We start from the raw sequence: 21,566 nt of genomic DNA, 5'->3' as shown, positions 1-21,566 counted from the left end.
TATACTTGGGGTCGTTGTCCATTTGGAAGACTCAAGCTTTAACTTCCTGATGTCTTGAGATGTTGCTTCAATATATCCACGTAATTTTCCTGCCTCATGATGCCATCTATTTTGTGAAGTGCACCAGTCCCTCCTGCAGCAAAGCACCCCCACAACATGATGCTGCCACCCCCGTGCTTCACATTTGGCATCGTGCTCTTCGGCTTGCAAGCATCCTCCTTTTTCCTCCAAACATAACAATGGTCATTATGGCCAAACAGTTCTATTTTTGTTTCATCAGACCAGAGGACATTTCTCCATAAAGTACGATCTTTGTCCCCATGTGCAGTTGCAAACCGTAGTCTGGCTTTTTTCTGGTGGTTTTGGAGCAGTGGCTTCTTCCTTGCTGAGCGGCCTTTCAGGTTGTGTCGACATAGGACTCGTTTACTGTGGATATAGATACTTTTGTACCTGTTTCCTCCAGCATCTTCACAAGGTCCTTTGCTGTTGTTCTGGGATTGAGTTGCAATTTTCGCACCAAAGTACTTTCATCTCTAGGAGACAGAATGCGTCTCCTTCCTGAGCAGTGTGACGGCTGTGGTCCCACAGTGTTTATTCTTGCGTACTATTGTTTGTGCAGATGAACATGGCACCTTAAGGCGTTTGGAAATCACTCCCAAGGATGAACCAGAGTTGTGGAGGTCTACAATCTTTTTTCTGAGGTCTTGGCTGATTTCTTTTGATTTTTCCATGATGTCAAGCAAAGAGGCTCTGAGTTTGAAGGTAGGCCTTGAAATACATCCACATGTACACCTCCAATTGACTCAAATTACGTCAATTAGCTTATCAGATGCTTCTAAAGCTATGGCATCATTTTCTGGAATTTTTCAAGCTGTTTAAAGGCACAGGCAACGTAGTGTATGTAAACTTCTGACCCACTGGAATTGTGATACATTGAATTAGAAAGGTGCTTTTCTCTCCCTGATTTGTTTTGGGGTTTGTGTTATTGAAGAATAATATCAACCGCTAACACTTGGTGCTGTGACCCGGATGAATTGGTCTGAACAACAACAAGAAAAATGTATCAACTGTTTGTTGATCCAGAGGAAAGAGAGAAGGCTGCGTGCAACCCACTTTGGGGGGGGTCAATTCTTAATCTCCTGATTGATGGCAGAATTGCTGGGTGAGTCTAGACCAAATATCATTTTAGAAGAATCAAATCAGGATAAAATAGAGGCATTGCAATTAGTGATACATATCTGTGATGTGTAAGGTTCAAGTCCTTTCTCTATTATAGGGGGTCAAGTTCGCTGTTAAAATGTTTGAGGCCTCTGTTTTTGTGAAACATTCTTGTTGCATAGAAGTGAGTGGAGCCTTCAACAAGCTTTTTGAAGGGAACACATGTTTTATGGATGGCCAGGCCCTACAAAAGAAAATTGTATTCTAGAAGAGGTTTGAGTACTCAAAAGGGGTTATGGTAATATATATATTTTGAGGGGGTTAATGTAATGTCATTTTTATGTGAGAAAACCACTCTGGAAAAAGACGGAACATCTCTTCTGGATGTGAACATGAAAGAGATTTTACATTTACTGTCTAGTGAACCATTTCAAAGTAGAGGAGGAGACACGGGTGAAAAAGTCAGACATGACCCCCATCGGTGGCCTCTCTGTTCTCCAATCTATCTATCCTCACACTGAGTTGTGCAAGGCAGATCAGGTTTCAAGCATCTGGTCAGCACTGCCTGGCTTTGAGTCAACAGATTCTGACAGTAGTGACGAACGATGTCTTAGGCCACCCAGAACAGAGGCTGTAATAGGAAGTCAAAAATAAACTTCTAGTGACAGTAATCACACATAAATCAGCATCTCCAAAACAGTTGGATGAATGGTCAAACACTTTTAAGCCTTCACGAGATGTGGTTATCAGAGTTATGCAGGTTCTGAGTGAAACCAACAACATTATTCGTTCAGCAAAAGAGAAACCTGGTGTATGTCATTATTGCAGGATTTCTGGTCACTGGCAATGAGAATGTCGGAAAATAAAACGTGATATAATGAGAAGTGGCCAGGAGAAGAAGGGTCCGTCTCTAAGGGAAAATGGAATCAGGACAACAGCCCCAGAAATGTAAGAAGCTCTCGCTGGCTCAGCAGCAGAGTTTGCTGGATGCTGTGGAGGTAAACTACGACTCCCCTTTTACGTCCCATCTCAGCTGGTGTACATGTGAAATCGGATGGAATATATGTGAACATTATAGTTAATAACTTTGCAGTAGATTTTTTGTAGATATACGGGTGCTGAAGTCACTGTAGTTCCCATATCTTAGGCAAAACATATATGTCCTCAGAAGATTAAAGCAACAGGATTGGGGGGGGGGGGGGGGGGACAGATACAGTGCCTTGCGAAAGTATTCGGCCCCCTTGAACTTTGCGACCTTTTGCCACATTTCAGGCTTCAAACATAAAGATATAAAACTGTATTTTTTTGTGAAGAATCAACAACAAGTGGGACACAATCATGAAGTGGAACGACATTTATTGGATATTTCAAACTTTTTTAACAAATCAAAAACTGAAAAATTGGGCGTGCAAAATTATTCAGCCCCCTTAAATTAATACTTTGTAGCGCCACCTTTTGCTGCGATTACAGCTGTAAGTCGCTTGGGGTATGTCTATCAGTTTTGCACATCGAGAGACTGAAATTTTTTCCCATTCCTCCTTGCAAAACAGCTCGAGCTCAGTGAGGTTGGATGGAGAGCATTTGTGAACAGCAGTTTTCAGTTCTTTCCACAGATTCTCGATTGGATTCAGGTCTGGACTTTGACTTGGCCATTCTAACACCTGAATATGTTTATTTTTGAACCATTCCATTGTAGATTTTGCTTTATGTTTTGGATCATTGTCTTGTTGGAAGACAAATCTCCGTCCCAGTCTCAGGTCTTTTGCAGACTCCATCAGGTTTTCTTCCAGAATGATCCTGTATTTGGCTCCATCCATCTTCCCATCAATTTTAACCATCTTCCCTGTCCCTGCTGAAGAAAAGCAGGCCCAAACCATGATGCTGCCACCACCATGTTTGACAGTAGGGATGGTGTGTTCAGCTGTGTTGCTTTTACGCCAAACATAACGTTTTGCATTGTTGCCAAAAAGTTCAATTTTGGTTTCATCTGACCAGAGCACCTTCTTCCACATGTTTGGTGTGTCTCCCAGGTGGCTTGTGGCAAACTTTAAACAACACTTTTTATGGATATCTTTAAGAAATGGCTTTCTTCTTGCCACTCTTCCATAAAGGCCAGATTTGTGCAATATACGACTGATTGTTGTCCTATGTACAGAGTCTCCCACCTCAGCTGTAGATCTCTGCAGTTCATCCAGAGTGATCATGGGCCTCTTGGCTGCATCTCTGATCAGTCTTCTCCTTGTATGAGCTGAAAGTTTAGAGGGACGGCCAGGTCTTCGTAGATTTGCAGTGGTCTGATACTCCTTCCATTTCAATATTATCGCTTGCACAGTGCTCCTTGGGATGTTTAAATCTTGGGAAATCTTTTTGTATCCAAATCCGGCTTTAAACTTCTTCACAACAGTATCTCGGACCTGCCTGGTGTGTTCCTTGTTCTTCATGATGCTCTCTGCGCTTTTAACGGACCTCTGAGACTATCACAGTGCAGGTGCATTTATACGGAGACACTACACACAGGTGGATTGTATTTATCATCATTAGTCATTTAGGTCAACATTGGATCATTCAGAGATCCTCACTGAACTTCTGGAGAGAGTTGGCTGCACTGAAAGTAAAGGGGCTGAATAATTTTGCACGCCCAATTTTTCAGTTTTTGATTTGTTAAAAAAGTTTGAAATATCCAATAAATGTTGTTCCACTTCATGATTGTGTCCCACTTGTTGTTGATTCTTCACAAAAAAATACAGTTTTATATCTTTATGTTTGAAGCCTGAAATGTGGCAAAAGGTCGCAAAGTTCAAGGGGGCCGAATACTTCGCAAGGCACTGTATGAAACAATTTCTGCTGGTCCAATGAAGATTGATGCAGGGGTGTAGATAGGCTCATTTGAACAACCTATTTTAGGCCTTGACTCTACATTGAACATTTCTGAAGGAAAGGTGACGTGGCAAATTAGGCAACTGCATGGTTCTACAGTTCAGAATCATGCTATTTGGACTACGAAGAAAAATCAGTGTGGACCTTTGGATATGGAACCAGTGTGTTTGACAGGTGTTGCCCCACCTTGCACAAAACAATATCCCATTAGCAAGGAAGCTATGGACGCTACTAAAGTAGTGAATAAAGATCTATGTGAAATGGTTATAGTTGAAAAGACACCATGTAATCCAGCTAGTCGGATGTCTCCTACAGATACCACATTATTTGAACATGACTGTTGTGAGTTGTTTTGGATCAGCTCTCTGATGGGTTTACAGAGTCATTCATTGGAAAACCCTAAGTTTATCCTATACACAGATAGTTCAACCATTGTGGAGGGGGGTGTGAGGAAGTAGGCTGGGTAGTTACTACAATGGACAATGTGATAATACCAGGCACGTTAGATTTGAGAGAAGCAGACGTTCACTTTGAGTGACACAATGCTTAACTATTGCATACAACTCTCTAATAGGGAATAACTCCCAAGGGGGGACAGGACGTAGTGCCAGGACAGTGGGTGATGATAAGAAAAATGTGACAGACACATTAGGGCCAAAATGGGAAGATTCTTATCAAGTTTTGCTCATAACGAGGTCAGCAGTAAAAGTCCATGGAAAATCACAATGGATACATGGCATTCATTGCAAGGTTGTCCATGTTGATGATAAAGCGGAGCCTGGAGAATAAAGAACTTATTGATTAGCAATCGGTGGCCAATCTGGGGGGGGAAGCATAGTATGATGATCAGAACCTGATCAACTTCTATGTTGTATACCGCAGTCGTCATATTAGGGATATCTAGGTGAAATGACACATTTTTTCCTGAAAATTCCTCTTTTTTGTTTCCTTCGTTACAGGTTATGAGAATCTATAGTCTGAAGCTGAAGCAATATCCCTTGATTCAAGATATTTGATTTAAAGCTGCAGATATTTGATTTAAAGCAGTATCCAAATCCATAGGATGTAGTGATCACAATATAATAACCATATCTAGGAAAACCAAAGTTCCAAAGGCTTTGCCTAATATAGTGTATAAGAGGTCATACAATACATTTTGTAGTGATTCATATGTTGATGATGTAAAGAATATTTGCTGGTCTGTGGTGTGTAATGAGGAGCAACCAGAGACTGCACTTGATGCATTTATGGAACTACTTATTCCAGTTACTAATAAGCACGCACCCATTAAGAAAATGACTGTAAAAACTATTAAACCCCCTTGCATTGATGAGGAGTTTTAAAAATTGTATGGCTGAGAGGGATGAGGCAAAAGGTATGGCAAATAAGTCTGGCAGCCCAGCTGATTGGCAAACGCATTGCAAATTAAGAAATCATGTGACTAAATTAAAGAAAAATAAACTACACTATGAAACAAATATCAATTATATAAAGAATGCTAGTAAAAAGCTTTGGGGCACCTTAAATTACATTTTGAGAAAAAAAGCCAACTCGGCTTCTTCATTCACTGAATCAGATGGCTCATTCATTGCAAAGCCCACTGATATTGCAAACGACTTTAATGGATTTTTCATTGGCAAGGTAAGCAAACTTAGGGCCATGCCAGCAACAAACTCTGACACTACACATCCAAGTATATCGGACCAAATTTTGAAAGACAAGAATTGTACTTTTGAATTCCGTAAAGTCAGTGTGGAAGAGGTAAAACAATTATTGTTGTCTATCAACAATGACAAGCCACCGGGGTCTGACAATCTAGATGAAAAATTACTGAGGATAACAGCAGACGATATTGCCACTCCTATTTTCCACATCTTCAATTTAAGCCTACTAGAGAGAGTGTTCCCTCAGGCTTGGAGGGCAACTAAAGTCATTCCGCTACCCAAGAATAGTAAAGCCCTCTTTACTGGCTCAAATAGCCATCCAAACAGCCTGTTCCCAACCATTAAGTAAACTTCTGGAAAAAATGATGTTTGACCAGATACAATGCAATTTTTACAGTAAATAAATTGACAACATAATTTCATCATTCTTATAGGGAAGGACACTCAACAAGCACAACATTTACACAAATGACTGGTTGCCTGAGAGAAATTGATGATAAAATGATTGCAAGGGCTGTCTTGTTAGACTTCAGTGCAGCTTTTTACATTATTCATCATAGTCTGCCGCTGGAAAAACTTGTGTTATGGCGTCACGCACCCTGCTATAATGTAGATAAAGAGTTTATTCTCTAACAGAACACAGAGGGTGTTCTTTAACTTCTTTGGGATAGGGGGCAGCATTTTCACTTTTGGATGAATAGCGTGCCCAGAGTAAACTGCCTCTTACTCAGTCCCAGAAGCTAATATATGCATGTTATTATTAGTATTGGATAGAAAACACTCTGACGTTTCTAAAACTGTTTGAATGATGTCTGTGAGTATAACATAACTCATATGGCAGGCAAAAACCTGAGAGAAAAATCCAAACAGGAAGTGGGAAATCTGAGGTTTGTAGTTTTTGAACTCAGCCCCTATCGAATTCACAGTGGGATATGGGTTATTTTGCACTTCCTAAGGCTTCCATTAGATGTCAACCGTCTTAGAACGTTGTTTCAGGCTTCTCATGTGAAGGAGGGCCGGATGGGAGCTGTTTGACTAAGGGGTCTGGCAGCAGCCTCTTTCTAAGTAACGTGCATTTCACATGAGAGGTAGCTCTCGTTCCATTGCTTTTCTACAGACAATGGAATTCTCCGGTTGGAACATTATTGAACATTTATGATAAAAAAAACATCCTAAAGATTGATTCTATACTTAGTTTGACAAGTTTCTTCGACCTGTAATATAACTTTTTTAACTTTTTGTCTGACTGGACCTGAACGCGCGTTTGGATTTGTTTACCAAATGCCCTAACAAAAGATGCTATTTGGACATAAATTATGGACATTATCGAACAAAACAAACATTTATTGTGGAACTGCGATTCCTGCGAGTACATTCTGATGAAGATCATCAAAGGTAAGTGAATATTTATAATGCTATTTTTGACTAATGGCGGATATTTATTTTGTCTGGTTTGGGCTCTGAGCGCCGTACTCAGATTATGCTTTTTCCGTAAAGTTTTTTTGAAATCTGACACAGAGGTTGCATTAACTTCTTGGTGTTAGGGGGCAGTATTTTCGTTTTTGGAAAAAAAACGTTCCTGTTTTAAACAGGATATTTTGTCAGGAAAAGATGCCAGAATATGCATATAATTGACAGCTTTGGATAGAAAACACTCTAACGTTTCCAAAACTGTAAAGATATTGTCTGTGAGTATAACAGAACTGATGTTGCAGGCGAAAGCCTGAGAAAAATCCAATCCGGAAGTGCCCCAGGTTTTGAAAGCGCTGCGTTCCAATGACTCCCTATTCAGCTGTGAATGTACCATCAACAAGCTTACGCTTTCTACGTATTCCCCAAGGTGTCTACAGCATTGTGATGTAGTTTTACGCATTTCCGTTGAAGAATAGCCATAGGCAGCCACATTGCGTAAGTGGTCCCATGGTGGCTCCGAGAAAGATTCTCGCGTAAAATACAGAGGTAGCCATTACTCCAATCGGTCAGAGTGAAAAACTAATTGTCGCAACTGATATATTATCGAATAGATATTAGAAAAACACCTTGAGGATGGATTCTAAACATTTGCCATGTTTCTGTCGATATTATGGAGCTAATTTGGAATAGGCATAATGCTATGCTAGGCTATGATAAATTTACACAAATGCTTGTCTAGCGTTGGCTGTAAAGCATATTTTGAAAATCTGAGATGACAGGGTGATTGACAAAAGGCTAAGCTGTGTTCCAATATATTTCACTTGTGATTTTCATGAATAGGAAGATTTTCTAGGAAGATTTATGTCCATTGCGTTATGCTAATTAGTGTCAGATGATGATAACGGTCCCGTTCACGGGCTGGGCGTCACTTCACTACAGGTTAAGGAGGAGTGTATCTAAAGTTCCATGCATAACACTTGAATTTTCATCAACATTTATAATATTTCTGTGAATTCATGTGGCTCTGCACAATCACAGCATGTTTTAGAACTACTGAATGTAACGCGCCAATGTAAAATTAGATTTTTTTTATATAAATATGCACTTTATCGAACAAAACGTACATGTATTGTGTAACATGAAGTCCTATGAGTGTCATCTGATGAAGATCATCAAAGGTTAGTGATTAATTTGATCTCTATTTGTGCTTTTTGTGACTCCTCTCTTTGGCTGGGAAAATGGCTGGGTTTTTCTGTGACTTGGTGGTGACCTAACATAATCGTTTGTGGAGCTTTCGCTGTAAAGCATTTTTGAAATCAGACACTGGGGCTGGATTAACGATAATTTTATCTTAAAAATGGTGCCTAATACTTGTATGTTTGAGAAATTAGATTTATGAGATTTCTGTTGATTTGTATTTGGCGCCCTGCAATTTCATTGGCTGTTGGGTTCCGCTAGCGGTTAATGGAAATATAATCAAGTTAGAATCAGGAATTCCCCAAGGTAGCTGTTTAGGCCCATTGCTTTTTCAGTTCTTACTAATGACATGACACTGACTTTGAGTAAAGCCAGAGTTTCTATGTATGTGGATGACTTAACACTACACACGTCAGCTAATACAGCGCCGGAAATAACTGCAACACTCAACAAAGAGCTGCAGTTAGTTTCAGAGTGGATGGCAAGGAATAAGTTATCCCTAAATATGTCTCAAACTAAAAGCATTGTATTTGGAACAAAACACTCACTAAACCCTAAACCTCAACTAAATCTTGTAATAAATAATGTGGAAATTTTGCAAGTTGAGATGACTAAACTGCTTGGAGTAACACTAGATTTGAAACTGTCGGGGTCAAAGCATATTGATGCAGTAGTAGCTAAGATGGGGAGAAGTCTGTCTATAATAAAGCGATGCTCTGCCTTCTTAACAGCACTATCAACAAGGCAGGTCCTACAGGCCCTAGTTTTGTGGCACTTTGACAACTGTTCAGTCATGTGGTCAGGTGCAACAAAAAAGGAGGAGAGATGGACTTGATCACTACTTTTATTTATGAGAGGTATCGACATGTTGAATGCACCCATACATACTAGAGGTCGACCGATTATGATTTTTCAACGCCGATACCGATTATTGGAGGACCAAAAGAGCCGCTACCAATTAATCGGCCAATTTTTTAAACATTTATTTGTAATAATGACAATTACAACAATACTGAATGAACACTTATTTTAACTTAACATAATACATCAATTAAAATCAATTTAACCTCAAATAAATAATGAAACATGTTCAATTTGGTTTAAATAATGCAAAAACAAAGTGTTGGAGAAGTCAAAGTGCAATATGTGCCATGTAAAAAAGCTAACGTTTGAGTTCCTTGCTCAGAACATGAGAACATATGAAAGTTGGTGGTTCCTTTTAACATGAGACTTCAATATTCCAAGGTAAGAGGTTTTAGGTTGTAGCTAATATAGTATTTATAGGACTATTTCTCTCTATACCATTTGTATTTCATATACCTTTGACTATTGGATGTTCTTATAGGCATTATAGTATTGCCAGTGTAACAGTCTAGCTTCCGTCCCTCTCCTCGCCCCTACTTGGGCTCGAACCAGGAACACATCGGCAACAGCGACACTCGAAGCAGCGTTACCCATCGCTCCACAAAAGCCGCGGCCCTTGCAGAGCAAGTGGAATAACTACTCCAAGTCTCAGAGTGAGTGACGTTTGAAACGCTATTAGCGCACACCCAGCTAACTAGCTAGCCATTTCACATCGATTACACCAGCCATTAGCATGATAGGCTTGAAGTCATAAACAGCTCTGTGCTTACGAAGAACTGCTGGCAAAACGCACGAAAGTGCTGTTTGAATGAATGCTTACGAGCCTGCTGCAGCCTACCATCGCTCAGTCAGACTGCTCTATCAAATCATACACTTAATTATAACATAATAACACACAGAAATATGAGCCTTTGGTCATTAATATGGTCGAATCCAGAAACTATCATTTCGAAAACCAAACGTTTATTATTTCAGTGAAATATGGAATGGTTCAGTATTTTATCTAGCGGGTGGCATCCCTAAGTCTAAATATTCTTGTTGCATTGCACAACTTTCAATGTTATGTCATAATTACGTAAAACTCGGGCAAATTAGTTCGCAATGAGCCAGGCTGCCCAAACTGTTGCATATACCCAGACTTTTCGTGCAATGAACGCCAGAGAAATGACACAATTTCAGCTGGTTAATATTGCCTGCTAACCTGGATTTCTTTTAGCTAAATATGCAGGTTTAAAAATATATACTTTTGTGTATTGATTTTAAGAAAGGCATTGGTGTTTATGGTTAGGTTCAGTCGTCCAACGATTGTGCTTTTTTCGCAAATGCACTTTTGTTAAATCATCCCGCAGCGTTGTATCGATTATTTTTAACGCAGGACACGCTAGATAAACGAGTGATATCATCAACCATGTGTAACTAGTGATCATGATTGATTTATTGTTTTTTATAAGATAAGTTTAATGCTAGCTAGCAACTTACCTTGGCTTCTACTGCATTCGCGTAACAGGCAGGCTCGTCGTGGAGTGCAATGAGAGGCAGGTGGTAAGAGCGTTGGACCAGTTAACTGTAAGGTTGCAAGATTGGTTCCCCCGAGCTGACAAGGTGAAAATCTGTCGTTCTGCCCCTGAACAAAGCAGTTAACCCACCGTTCCTAGGTCGTCATTGAAAATAAGAATGTGTTCTTAAAAGCCCTCCGACACAACCCGAAATAAGAGGTTAACTAGGGATTTATGACTCCTGGGTAATAACTTATAGTTGTATAGGTAAGACCTAATGTCCGATCGACAGTCAACGCTATAGATAAAGTTTCCAGAAAGGAGAAACACACATTAAACATTACATACACATGGAGGGTGTAAATAATACAAAGGAACATACCTGTAGGAACTAGGAAACGGTAAAAACAGCACATACATAGATCATAGAAATACATACACATAGATAGTGATAAATACCATAGCTACTAGGAACGGCAAGGATTTATCAAACATGGGTAGAGTTGAATACAGATAGGGTCTGGCTTTCGGAAGCCAGGAAAAGAGCAGAGGGAGAAAAGAAAAATAAGGAAGATGTAAGTAGCAAGCAGGAGGAGGAAAGGATAGGGCTAGCTGCCCTAGAGATAGTCATGAAGGAGATCACTGAACTAGGACGCAGAGTGAACAAGCGGCAGGAAGAGGAGAGAAGGGGTAGAGAACAGCCTTTATCGCTCAGAAGGCTGAAGTTACATAATCAAAGCCCAGGGAGAAGGGGGGTAGAGTCAGAGTGGGTAGAGGCTGAGAAAGGAGAAGAGGTCACGGGCGGTGGAAGAAGGATATGAACCCATTTTAGAAGTATATAGGGTCAGTCAAGAGAATAGGAAAGATGAGTTCTTAATGGCAGTGCTAGAAGATAGAGCAACGGGAGGTAGAAACAGAGAGAGCAGGACGGGGGCAGACAGTAAGTGAACGTCAGGGAAAGGGAGTAAGAAGGAGCTGAAATGTTTCAATTGTAAGAAATACGGACATTTTTGCTAATGAATGTGAGGCCCCATGTAAACATTGCGATAAGAAGGGACATAATCACAGAGATTGCAAACAGGATAAAAAGGAAAATAAGGTTACAAGGTAAGGGGACATACAGAGAGAGAGAGAGAAAAAGGAGAATCGGAATTGACTCGGGGGCCGGAGTTTGTGACTACAGACAATTATGATAATAGGGTTGTTGGCGGGGAGGCTCTGTCATTACAATAGTGATGGTGGTTCAGTGGTTAACTTCTTGAGCATACTTGACACGCAGACGTCCCAAGTATGCCCCTGGAAATGCAAATGCGCTACGCTAAATGCTAAATGTACTCGTTACAACTCAATCTTTGATCAAAATTCACAAGCAGGGTATTGAATTAAAGCTACACTCGTTGTGAACCTAGCCAGCAAGTCAGATTTTTAAAATGCTTTTCGGCGAAAGCATGAGAAGCTATTATCTGATAGCATGCACCCCCCAAAATGCCAGCACGACACGTAAACAACAGATTTTGCGGTAGCCGGCGCTACCCAAAACGCAGAAATAAAATATAAAACATTCATTACCTTTGACGAGCTTCTTTCTTGGCACTCCTATATGCCCCATAAACATCACTATTGGGTCTTTTTTTCGTTTAAATCGGTCCATATATACCCAAAATAGCTTTGTATGGGATCTGTGTCATTCAGAAAAAATCATCGTTTTTAAACGCTGCGTAATTTTTTAAAATTAAAAAAGTCGACGATAAACTTTCACAAAACACTTCGAAATCCTTTTGTAATCCAACTTTAGGTATTAGTAAACGTTTATAATCTATCAAAATGATTACAGGGCGATGTCTTTTCAATAGGTCTTCACTTGCAAAAACAATGGCATCTGATATCTCCCTCAACTGCATCCGGGTGAAGACTGGGAAAATGGAGGTCAGACAGAAGGATTTTCCAACAATTAATTCAATTGAAAATTAGGACAATTTGTATGAATTGCAGGCAGATCGCCATTAAATTCTGTTCTCTTTTAATAACTGGTGGAAGTGACTTATGGAAATTATTTTTAGCTTTCAGAGAGCAGTTTTTCTTGCGTTTTTCAATGAAACACACGATCTGTTATAGTCACAGCCGTGATTTAACCAGTTTTATAAACTTCAGAGTGTTTTCTATCCACACATACTAATCATATGCATATACTATATTCCTGGCATGAGTAGCAGGACGCTGAAAAGTTGCGCGATTTTTAACAGAATTTTCGAAAAAGGAAGGGGTAGAAGTAAGAGGTGTTAACAGTTGCGGCGAGCAAACCCGCATCCGGGATCCTATTTATAGACCTAAGCTCATTACCATAACGCAACGTTAACTATTCATGAAAATCGCAAATGAAATGAAATAAATCTGCTAGCTCTCAAGCTTAGCCTTTTGTTAACAACACTGTCATCTCAGATTTTCAAAATATGCTTCTCAACCATAGGAAAACAATCTTTTTTATAACAGTAGCTAGCTAGCGTAGCATTTAGCGTTAGCATTAGAGTTAGCATTTAGCAGGCAACATTTTCACAAAAACCAGAAAAGCATTCAAATAAAATAATTTACCTTTGAAGAACTTCAGATGTTTTCAATGAGGAGACTCTGTTAGATAGCAAATGTTCAGTTTTTCCTGAAAGATTATTTGTTTAGGAGAAATCGCTCCGTTTGGTGCTTCACGTTTGGCTACCAAAAAAAAACGAAAATCCAGTCATCAATACGCCAAACCTTTTTCCAAATTAACTCCATAATATCGACTGAAGCATGGCAAACGTTGTTTAGAACCAATCCTCAAGGTGTTTTTCACATATCTCTTCGATGATATATCCTTCGTGGAAGAGTGCTTTCTGTCCTGAATCCCAGGAGAAAATGCCCGCAACTGAAGATTACGCACCAATTTAGACAAAGGACACCGGGCGGACCCCTGGAAAATGTAGTCTCTTATGGCCAATCTTCCAATGATATGCCTACAAATACGTCACAATGCTGCAGACATCTTGAAGAAACGACAGAAAGCGCAGGCTCGTTCCTGCTGCATTCACAGCCATATAAGGAGACATTGGAAAACAGAGCTTCAGAAATTCTGCTCATTTCCTGGTTGGCGTTTCATCTTGATTTCGCCTGTAGCATGAGTTCTGTGGCACTCACAGATAATATCTTTGCAGTTTTGGAAACGTTAGACTGTTTTCTTTCCAAAGCTGTCAATTATATGCATAGTCAAGCATCTTTTCGTGACAAAATATTGCGCTTAAAATGGGCACGTTTTTTAATCCAATAATGAAATAGCGCCCCCATAGATTCAACATGTTAAGGTTAACCCATGTCACTTCCAATCAGGAAGTGCCTCTTATTTTGAAACCGTTGTGTTCCTATGCATCCCTATTGGCCATTGAAAGGGATATCAACGATATTAATTTTTCTACGTATTCCCTAAGGTGTCTACAGCCTTTAGACGTAGTTTCATGCCTTCATGTTGAAGAATGAGCGTAAACGACTACATTGCGTAAGTGGCCAGCTGAGGGCTCTCAGAGTGATTCTTGCGTAAAAGACAGAGGTAGTCATTTTTCCTCTCGCTCCTACTGAAAAGCCAATTGTCCCGGTTGATATATTATCAAATAGATATTTGAAAAACACCCTGAGGATTGATTATAAAAAAAGTTTGACATTTTTCTGTGGAAATTATGGATATAATTTGGAATTTTTGTCTGCGTTGTCGTGACCGCTCTTTCCGGTGGATTCCTCGGCATACCGCACCAAACTAACGGAGGTATTTGGATATAAAAAATATATTTTTGGAACAAAAGGAACATTTGTTGTCTAACTGGGAGTCTCGTGAGTGAATACATCCGAAGATCATCAAAGATAAACGATTAATTTGATTGCTTTTCTGATTTTCGTGACCAAGTTACCTGATGCTAAGTGTACTTATTGTTTTATCGAGCGATCGATAAACTTACACAAACGCTTGTATTGATTTCGCTGTAAAGCATAATTTAAAAATGAGACGACAGGTAGATTAACAAAAGGCTAAGCTGTGTTTTGCAACATTGCACTTGTGATTTTATGAATATGAATATTTTCTAGTTAGATTATTTGACTGTGGCACTGTGCTATTCAGCGTTGCTGATGACAATTATACCGGATCCGGGATGGGTGGTTCAGAGAGGTTAATACACCAGGACCCATCCGAGAATTCAGAAGGTGGTAACTTGATCTATAGTTAGACGATGAGGATTTTGTATTAACCAAGCATAAGAGATCACTTTATCTGGATAAACAGGGAGTGTAGTGAAGGTAAAGGTTTTGGTTGACACCTTGGTGCCATTCCGGGTAGAAGAAGTTAGGGCAGATGATAGCTCTATAGTCAGCCAGAATACAAGCAAAGCCCCTGACAAAGCCGATACTGACCGTGGAGTCGTCCAGAGCCAAGGGCCGGTGAGGATAGTGCAGACTAAAGATCTTAAGGAAGTGATTGAGGTGGAAACGGGTTATGGGGATTCTAACCCATGGTTAGAATGGATTCAGTATAAAGCCAGATCAGTAGCGAAAGAAGAATGTTACGCCTGCTTCACAGCAAAACCTCAGTTGACAACCATTTCCTTTCCATTTGATGGAATTAATGCACCCAGGGGGATGGTCTGTATGGTAAAGCTGTTCATGAGGGAAGGGAAGCCAGACAGTGACAGTTGCATTGATATGCATTATTTATATCCCCATGTGCCCATTACATTCAGACTTCCCCCTTTCACAGTTACAGGAAGACATTATTATTGTATGGCTCGATACATCACACACGGATGGGACGTTTGGAAAGTAAGAACATGCAATAGGACAGAGAATGTTACAACCGACAAGACAATGAGGGACTTGACTGGCAGATGAAATGGCCTGGAGTGGATGTCTGGTGATTTGTGGTGGTGTGAGACTGTGACCTAACCTGCCTACCAATTGGACCGGTAGTTGTGCACTAGTGCACTAGTGCAGCTAGGCATGCTCTTTACCCTTGCCCAGAGCCAGGTAGAAGAGATAAAAGGAGTGCTCCGTCAGGATCTTTTGACAATAGAGTTTACATTGATAGCATTGGAGTTCCTGATGAGTTCTGGATTTGAATCAAGCATCTTATGGTGAAAACAGCTGCAACTAGGTTAATGGGATGTAAGGATAGAATAGCCTTGGATATGTTACTGGCTGAAAAGGGTAGGGGTGTGTGTGAGGTTTCTTCCCGGAATAACACAGCTCCAGACAGATCAGTGACCAAGGCCCTGGCAGAGAACTCTGGGGTAGATAATGCTCTAACAAATTTGTTTGATAGTGTGTTTGGGAAATGAATAAACGTCATGATCACTGTGTTTTGGGCAACCTTCACCTGTGTGACTGTGTTAGTTTCGTGCAGATGATTCCGTTGTGAAAGGTTCTCATTTCCAGGACTCTGGAGAAATCGATGAGACAACAGATGGTGAGATACGGGCCGATTCCTTCACATACAAGGAGCCTAAGTTGGATGAGACCATTTTTGATGTTTAGGGATTTTAGGTTGTTTCTTGTTTTGATGTTTAGACTGTTTCTTTGATGAAGATTGTAACGAAAATCCTTAAAGAAGAGTTATGATTCTGATGTAGGCCTGGAACAGTCAATGTAATACATATGTTGGTCTTTGTTATAGGTCGTATTTGGATAACAAGAGATAGTTCTAATAAAAATAGATGGGTGCTTTTTAATATTTTAATAAAGATGGAGTTGTGCCGCTTCTCATTCGATTTGTAATGTTTTTAAATTGTATAAACTGCCTTAATTTTGCTGGACCCCAGTTAGAGCAGCTAATGCGGATCAATAATAAATACACATACAAGCAAGTGGAACGGAAGAAGAATTATTCACTTCCGGCAGACTGTCAGAATATAATTTCTAATAGTTATCTATGTGGGACTGATACCAGTGTGGAAGAGCTGGTCACTTTTAAAGGACTTCGTGAATGATTACATTGACAATGGGAGGATTGAATATTGTCTTGCAGACAAGTGAAAGATGTTTGAAATTATTTTTCTTGTGAGTTTTCTCCTAATACAGGATGTGGTTGGTGTTTCCTTTCTAACACAGAGATGTATCAGCAGGATGAGGGTCTCAGGCATCAATACGTTTCTAGCCCTCTCTGTACGCCATGCCACAGTAGTCAATCAAAGCAGTTGTTGGGTTTGTACGTATGCACCATTCACATCAAGGGCAGGTATTCCATTAAGGGCTATTCCTTTTAACCAGAGTGAAATGTTGGATATATGGAGAGATGTTAATTGGTATAAGGTGAATATTGGTACTAATTGGGGTGAGAGTACCTAGTTCTGCAGTACCTTCCTTCATTTGGAATTACCAATGACCCTAATCAGCGACCACCTTACCTATGTATTACAAATTCCCCTGTTAGGTGGTTATGTTTTAATAGGACACTCCTTTGGTAAATAAATGGAAGTATGAAGAGTCTGTTGTCCTGCTAATAGCCCATCATGGAAACATTTGCAGAATTCACAGCCTGCTACACTTGTGAAAATCTGTCACGCCCTGGTCTTAGTATTTTGTGTTTTCTTTATTATTTTGGTCAGGCCAGGGTGTGACATGGGTTATTTATGTGGTGTGTTTTGTCTTGGGGTTTTTGTAGGTTATGGGATTGTGGTATAGTAGAGTTGTCTAGGTAAGTCTATGGTTGCCTAGAGTGGTTCTCAATCAGAGGAAGGTGTTTATCGTTGTCTCTGATTGGGAACCATATTTAGGCAGCCATATTCTTTGAGTGTTTCGTGGGTGATTGTTCCTGTCTCTGTATTTGTTTGCACCAGATAGGGCTGGTTTGGTTTTTTCACGTTACGTTTATTGTATTGTATCGTCATTATCTTTATTTAAGATGTATCGAGATAACCACGCTGCATTTTGGTCCTCCTCTCTTACGACGGAAGAAAACCTTAACAAAATCAAAATGCCTCCAGCTGTCCATCACTACTGTAAATATAAACACAGCATCTACATTGTTAAATATATGATTGAATTCTATTGAAAAAAAAAACTGTAAACGCACATCATTTTCAATTTTATTCTAACAAGTGGTTGCCATGGTGAACAATCCAATAATAATTGGTGTGACACTGCTCTGGAAACTCATTAAGAGAAGGCTTCTAAATGAAAATACTTGCAGATCAATAAAATATCCCTGTAGATCTCATTAAATGTAGAGGATTGCAGGATTCTAAATTAATATCTAAGGGGATTTTATACAATTATAATGCAGGGTTAATAATATATGAATATATTTCTACAGTAGGAGTTGATGCATTTTTCGTTAGGGCAAATCTGGTCTGTGATATTGATTTAGAAATGTAGAAACTTACAGATATTTAAGGGGCTTTTATATAATTATAACGCATGGTTAATCATAATAATAATCATTGGATCTCTCGGAACTCATTATGAGGCGGCTTATATCTTCAATATAATCATTAATTCAGAAGGTTAAATCCATAGGTTTTAGGCCTGGAGTAGGTTATAATCAATGCCTTTTGGGAATGTTAAAAAGTTATGGGCGGCGATAGAATTCCATCTGTCAGAACTATTAAAATCAACCACTGTCAGCCTTTAAATGCTTTATTATCCACATGTTGAACGTGTGTGTGGGCGACGGAGAGAAACAAAATAGTGCAGTTTGAGGCCATGAGGCAGAGAGTGATGGGGGTGTTAACAGGTGGGTCTGGGTGTGACGTAGTTGTCGTTTATATGTGTCGGTGCCGAGGCTATATGACTGCGCCATCAACTTGATTATTTAGCAGAAATCCCTTGCTGCTTTTATTCAGTCAACACACACAGTTGAAGTCGGAAGTTTACATACACTTAGGTTGCATTCATTAAAACTCGTTTTTCAACCATCCCACAAATTTATTGTTGACAAACTATAGTTTTGGCAAGTCGGTTCGGACATAGGGATGATCCGAACGTTCTGACCTGAACAACAGCGGATGGAAGATAATGGTGGACGGAAGACAGGGTGGTGCGGCAGGTGCCGCTTCTCATTCGAATGCTGTTATTTTATCTAAAATTCAGGTGTACGCCGACCCCAGCTAAGTAACTCATGCAAAGAGTTAAAGCGCAATTATGTGTTTTATCTCCAGTACTTTGCCATGATTGTCAGTTATGTAGCTGCTCTACTGATAATCTCAGTGCGTCCTTGCTGGGATGACACAAATCTACTGCCGGATAATATCAATACCAAACACATTGGTTCACCGTTCCACGGGAGCGGACAGTACACAGCATACCATAATGTTCTGAATAATGGCCAAGTCTACCTCGCTCCCTATTCCACTGAACCGCTTAGGCGTTACAAACACAAGTCCAACATTTATCGGAAACTGTTAAACTACCTGTTCACTACCCTCCTGCTCTCCGGGGATGTGCAACTCAATCCTGGGCCTAACATCACCGAGCCAGCGATACTCACCGGAGTGGAAAGCAGTGGATGGCCTCGTCCACTGATCGTCGCCGCTGTGGAAGTGGGTGAGTGCCATGGTACCATGGTTTCTCTCGACTCACCCGGCTCCAGGATAGATTTTGACTCTTCAAACATACCCAAGTCTCTATATGCAATCCCTGACTCTGCTTCTGGTACGCAAGCTGTTTTAATTAGTTCTCCACATCCAGTGCAGGCGGGAGAGATTGTTAATTGCGCTACCGAACTGACCCTAATCAAAACGAAACAAAACGGCCTAAACCCAGCTGTCAGAAAACACAGAAAATGTCACTTTTTTTCAATACGTCAGTCACTCTCGAGTCATCTGGGACCCAAGAGCTAAGCCCAAGGGACTACTAGGGGGGCACTTGAACATTCGTAGTGTCATTCCAAAAAGTGATCAAATTCAACATCGACTCACAGACTCCAACCTTGACTTCCTCTGCCTCTCAGAGACATGGCTCCATAAAAATTCTCCATATGCTGCTTTGATTGTGCCAAGCTACAATGTTTTCAGGAGAGACAGGATTGAAGGAAGAGTGGGTGTGATGATTTACATAAAAGAACATATCCGATGTAAATAAATTGAGTGGTCATGTGATAATGAACTAGAATGTATTGGGCTGAACGTTACACTGTCTCCCCAAATGTATTTTACCCTTATTGGAATGTATAGGCCCCCTTCCACCAAAAGTGTGTTTTTTGATCAGTTTAATAACATGTTTAGGGAATGTGATTTTGGGAAAGAGGTAATCTTAATGGGAGATTTTAACATTAATTATGAAGACAAGTCTTGTAGGAAAACCCTCAAACGGATCACTAATACCTTTGACCTTACACATCTAGTTAAAGGGCTAACCAGGGTGACTTGTTGCTCTAAAACACTGATTGATTTGGTGTTCAGTAATAAACCAGAGAGAGTGACTAAATCATTCAATATGGTCACTGGGCTATCTGATCATAATCTGACACTTATAGCCAGAAAGCTGTCTAAGAGTATGTTTAACCTCTCTACTGTTAGAAAGCCGAATCAACTAAGAATACCTAAGAGTGAATTAAACTATTTTGAAAACACAATTAAGGGAATTAACTGGAATGATCTCTTGTCCTGTACAGACGTGGAAGCTGAGAGTTAGGTTTTTCTATCCACAATTTAGACTACAAAAATGGTTTCCTAAAGAAAAATCAAATCCAAACCTGGTCACACTCTTCCTTGGCTAAATGGAGAAATCTGGAAATTGATGAAAGAATGAGATTATGCTCTAAAAATAGCCCTAAGATCCAAATTGGAGCATGACAGACGTAGGTTTACAATGTTGAGAAATAAGGTGATGAAAGAAATCAGACAGGCCAAGGCAAACTTTTTAATTAACATAATTGGTGAAGCAAAGGGAAATTCTAAATTGATTTGGGAGAATCTAAAAAAGTTAACAAGGGAAGACCATAGTAACACTGAAAAAAGACTAACCCTAACCCAATCTAACACAGGATGCAGTCAAAATAGCAATGGCCTTCAATTCCTACTTTATTGACTCTGTCAGGGTACTGACACAGAACCCCTCGACTGCTTTCTTGGGCTCAGCGCTAGTGAATGACGCTCAACCTGTCTTCATCATAAGGGAGGTTTCTGAGTCAAAGGTGAACAAGGTGATTAGCTCACTAAAGAACTCTAAAGCCAAAGATCTGTTTGGGCTGGACTCTACCTTTCTTAAAAACTACAAAGAGTCACTCATTGGCCCCATTACTAAGGTCACCAACACATCTATTGGTCTCGAGGTGTTTCCAAGGGTATGGAAGTCGGCCATAGTAACGGCCATCTTTAAATCAGGCGACCCTGCTGACGTGAGTAACTACAGACCCATTAGTATACTATCTGTGGTGTCAAAGGTTGTTGAAAAGTGTGTAGATAGCAGAACAACTGATTGCCCACCTCAACAACAGCCCCTTCACATTACACTCCATGCAGTTTGGCTTCAGAGCGAAACACTCCACAGAAACGGCCAACTGCTTTCTTCTGGAAAATGTGAAGTCCAAGATGGACAAAGGGGGCGTTGTTGGGGCTGTGTTTCTGGACCTTAGGAAGGCTTTTGATACTGTTAACCATGAGATTCTCATCACAAAATTGTCCAAGTTCAACTTTTCCCCCTATGCCTTGAGATGGATGAAATCATACCTTGAAGGCAGAGCTCAGTGTGTCAGAGTGAGCAATGAGCTGTCGCCCACTCTTAGCTATGATGTGGGCGTGCCCCAAGGGTCAATACTGGGGCCCCTCCTGTTCAGCCTGAACATTAATGATCTGCCTTCTGTCTGTACTGGGTCTGAAGTTCAAATGCATGCAGATGACACCAGCTCCAGGTGGTATCTGATTTTAAGTACCTTGGCATCATACTTGAT

General features: G+C 40.2%; 1 protein-coding gene across 1 annotated transcript in view; it reads right to left on the bottom strand.

The window, feature by feature from the left end:
- The window catches only part of LOC139390777 (relaxin receptor 1-like), a 119,054-nt gene that overhangs the window by 62,081 nt on the left and 35,407 nt on the right, over nucleotides 1–21,566 (bottom strand). The window lies entirely within an intron of this gene.

Source organism: Oncorhynchus clarkii, chromosome 31 (assembly GCF_045791955.1).
Source record: "Oncorhynchus clarkii lewisi isolate Uvic-CL-2024 chromosome 31, UVic_Ocla_1.0, whole genome shotgun sequence".
Classification (NCBI taxonomy): Eukaryota; Metazoa; Chordata; class Actinopteri; order Salmoniformes; family Salmonidae; genus Oncorhynchus; species Oncorhynchus clarkii.
Note: the sequence above shows the minus strand (reverse complement) of the source record. Positions and strands in the feature narration are given on the sequence as shown.